This window comes from Odocoileus virginianus, chromosome 12 (assembly GCF_023699985.2).
Source record: "Odocoileus virginianus isolate 20LAN1187 ecotype Illinois chromosome 12, Ovbor_1.2, whole genome shotgun sequence".
Classification (NCBI taxonomy): domain Eukaryota; kingdom Metazoa; phylum Chordata; class Mammalia; order Artiodactyla; family Cervidae; genus Odocoileus; species Odocoileus virginianus.
The window spans coordinates 13,755,479-13,759,479 of NC_069685.1; the positions used below are offsets into that span (position 1 = coordinate 13,755,479).

At 37.5% G+C, this 4,001-nt stretch overlaps 1 non-coding gene across 1 annotated transcript; it reads left to right on the forward strand.

Moving 5' to 3' along the window:
- Window positions 1–3,690: 3,690 nt before the first annotated feature.
- Window positions 3,691–3,763, forward strand: TRNAK-UUU (transfer RNA lysine (anticodon UUU)). The gene has a single exon. It is a non-coding gene; the product is annotated as a tRNA-Lys (tRNA).
- The last annotated feature ends 238 nt before the right edge of the window (window positions 3,764–4,001 follow it).

Sequence of the window (4,001 nt, forward strand, 5' to 3'; positions counted from 1 at the left end):
ATCAAGGTAAACTGGGCATGGTCAAGCAGGAGATGGCAAAAGTGAACATCAACATCTTAGGAATCAGTAAACTAAAATGGACAGGAATAGATAAATTTAATTCACATGACTGTTATATTTACTATAATGGATTCTGTGGGCAAGACTCCCTTGGAAGAAATGGAATTGTCCTCATAGTCAACAAAGGAATCTGAAATGTAGTACTTGGGTGCAGTCTCAGAAACGACAGAATTATTCATCATCACAGTAATCCAACTCTATTCTCCAGCCATTAATGGAGAAGAAGCTAAAGTTGACTGGCTCTATGGAGACCTACAAGACCTTCTAGAACTAACACCAAAAAAGATGTCCTTTTCATCATAAGGGATTGGAATGCAAAAGTAAGAAGTTAAGAGATACCTGGATTAACAGGCAAGTTTGGCCTTGCAGTACAAAATGAAGAAGGGCAAAGGCTAACAGTTTTGTCGAGAGAACACACAGGTTGTAGCAAACACCCTTTTCCAACAACCCAAGAGACGAGTCTACACATGGACATCACCAAATAATCAATACCAAAATCAGATTGATTTTATTCTTTCAGCTGAAGATGGAAAAACTCTATACAGTCAGCAAAAACAAGACTGGAGCTGTCTGTGGCTTAGATTATGAGCTCTTTATCACAAAATTCAGTCTTAAATTTTTTAAAAGTAGAGAAAATGACTAGGCCATTCAGATATGACCTAAATCAAATTCCTTATGATTATACAGTGGAAGTGACAAATAGATTCAAGGGATTAGATCTGGTAGACAGAGTGCCTGAAGAACTATGGACAGGAGGTTCATAACATTGTACAGGAGGCAGTGACCAAAACCATCTCCAAGAAAAAGAAATGCAAGAAGGCAAAGTGGTTATTTGAGGAGGCTTTACAAATAGCTGAGGAAAGAAGTGAAAAGCAAAGGAGAAAGGGACAGACACACCCAACTGAATGTGGAGTTCCAGACAATGGCAAGGAGCAATAAGAAAGCCTTCTTAGATGAATAATGCAGAAAAATAGAAGAAAACAACAGAATGGGAAAGACTAGAGAGCTCTTCAAGAAAATTGGAGATATCTAGGGAACATCTCATGCGAGGATGGGCACGATAAAGGACAGAAATGGTAGGCTAACAGAAACGGAAGAGATTAAGGAATGGTGGTAAGAATACACAGAAGAACTATACAGAAAACATCTTTATGACCCAGATAACCATAATGGTATGGTCACTCGCCTAGAGCCAGACATCTTGGGGTATAAAGTCAAGTGGCTTAGGATGCATTACATGAACAGAGCTAGTGGAGGAATTCCAGCTGAGCTATTTCAAATCCTAAAATATGATGCTGTGAAAGTGCTGCAGCCAACATGCCAGCAAATTTGGAAAATTTAGCAGTGGCCACAGGACTGGAAAAGGTCAGTTTTTGTTCTAATCCCAAAGAGGGCAATGCCAAAGAATGTTCAAATTACCATACAGTTGCACTCATTTGACATGCTATCAAGGTTATGCTCAAAATCCTTCAAGCTAGGCTTCAGCAGTACGTGAGCCAATAAATTCCAGATGTACAAGCTGGGTTTAGAAAAGTTAGAGGGACCAGAAATCAAATTGCCAACATCCATTGGATCATAGAGAAAGCAAAGAAATTGCAGAAAAGCATCTACTTCTGCTTCATTGACTATGCCAAAGCCTTTGTGTGAATCACAACAAACTATGGAAAATTCTTAAAGAGATAGAAATATCAGACCACCTAGGTAAGTTTCTCCTGAGAAGCCTGTATGCAGATCAGGAAGCAACAGTTAGAACTGGACATGGAACAACGGACTGGTTCCAAATTGGGAAAGGAGCACATCAAGGCTGTATATTGTCACCCTGCTTATTTAACTTCTATGCAGAGTACATCATGTGAAATACTAGGTTGGATGAATCACAGGCTGAAATCAAGATTTCTGGGAGAAATATCAACAACCTCAGATAAGCAGATGGAACACGAAAGAGGAAAGTGAAAAAACTGGCTAAAAACTCAATATTAGGAAAACTAAGATCATGACATCCAGTCCTATCACTTAATGGAAATACAAAAGGAAGAAGTGACAGATTTTCTTTCCTTGGGCTCCAAAATCACTGTGGATTGTGACTGCAGCCATGAAGTTAAAAGACACTGGCTCCTTGCAGGGAAAGCTATGACAAATCCAGACTGTATATTAAAAAGCCAAGACATCACTTTGCCGACAAAAGTCAAAGCTATGGTTTCTCCAGTAGTCATGTACAGATGTGAGAGTTGGACCATTAAGAAGGCTGAGCCTCAAAGAATTGATGCTTTCAAATTGTGCTTCTGGAGAAGACTCTTGAGAGTCCCTTGGACTGCAAGTAGATCAAACTAAATCCTAAAGGAAGTCAGTCCTGAACATTCATTGGAAGGACTGATGCTGAAGCTCCAATACTTTGACCACCTGATGTGAAGAGCCAACTCATTGCAAAAGGCCCTGATGCTGGGAAAGATTGAAGGCAAAAGGAAAAGGGAGTGGCAGAGAATGAGATGGTTAAATAGCATCACTGACTCAAAGGACATGAATTTGAGCAGACTCCGGGAGATAGTGAAGGACAAAGAAGCCCAGTGTGCTGCTGTCCATGGGGTCGCAAAGAATTGCACACGGCTTAGCAGCTGAACTACAACACAGTCGATATGTTGAAATCCTAACCCTCAAGGTGAAGATATTAGGAGGTGGGTCTTTGCAGAGGCGATCTCAGTGATAAGGATGGAGCCCCCATGAGTGGGGTTATTGACTCTGTAAAAGAGGGGAAGAAAGGTCCCTTGCTCCCTTTCACCCTGTGAGGTCACAACAAGAAGATGCCAACCATGAACCAGACGTTGAGCTTTTTCCACAGGAGAAGCCTGCTGGCACCTTTGATGTTGACCTTCCCAGACTGCAGAACTGTGAGAAATTAATTTCTATTTTTCATAAGCTACCCAGTTTATGGTTTTATTGTTATAGAAGCCCAAATGGGCTAAGACAGGTAGGAATTGCCTCCCAATAACCAGACTCCAAAAAGTGATAAACCAAACTTTATATTATTACCTAAAGATGGGATTGTTTTAAAATTTTCCACTTATGTATATTTGATGATTTTTCTACAACAAAAATATATTCCTTTAGTAAGAGGACATTTTAAGTTTTGAAAAATAGAAGTGAGGCTGTATTTTTAAATTAATAAATAACTTTATGCATTGAAATTTTCACACATCTAAATATTTCTAAGGAAGTTGTCTTTAAACAATTTGGAATGAAAATATCCTTGAGATAAGATTTATATAGATACAGTGAGAAAATGGTCTTTTCACAAAGGAATAACATAGCTTGTTTTAGAATATTTCAGTTATAATTTATTAGGAGCTATGATAATTAAAATATTATGATAACACTGCCTGAATTGCATAATTTTGTATCAAACTTATTATTTCAAAATTTAGGTTACTTATTGAGAGTTTTTATTTTATAAATTTGTAAACCAAAATCCCTTGGTAATTGTGACATAAAAACATTATATTTAATAATGTTAGAGTTACTTAATATAATTACATTTACTCAGTTCTTATGTTCAAATTATTTTGGATGAAAAACAATTGTCTACTAAGTTAAAACTTACATATACTTAAGTTAAATTAAGAAAAGCTAGAGAGTGCCTGGATAGCCTAGTTGGTAGAGCATCAGACTTTTAATCTGAGGGCCTAGGGTTCAAGTCCATGTCCAGGCATCAAAAAAAAATAAATAACAAAAACAAAATTTGTTTTAAAAAAGCAGAAAAACTAACTCAATTTTCCTTTAAACTGACAATTTTGAAATGACTTCTTCATCTCAATGCTGTTTACCAGGCCAAGGTTAAATCTGTATGTACAGAGAACCAAGAAACAGACCCACGCATGTATGGTCATTAAATGGATGACAAAATTGACACTGCACTATAGTGAGAAAATGATAGACTTTTCAGTAAG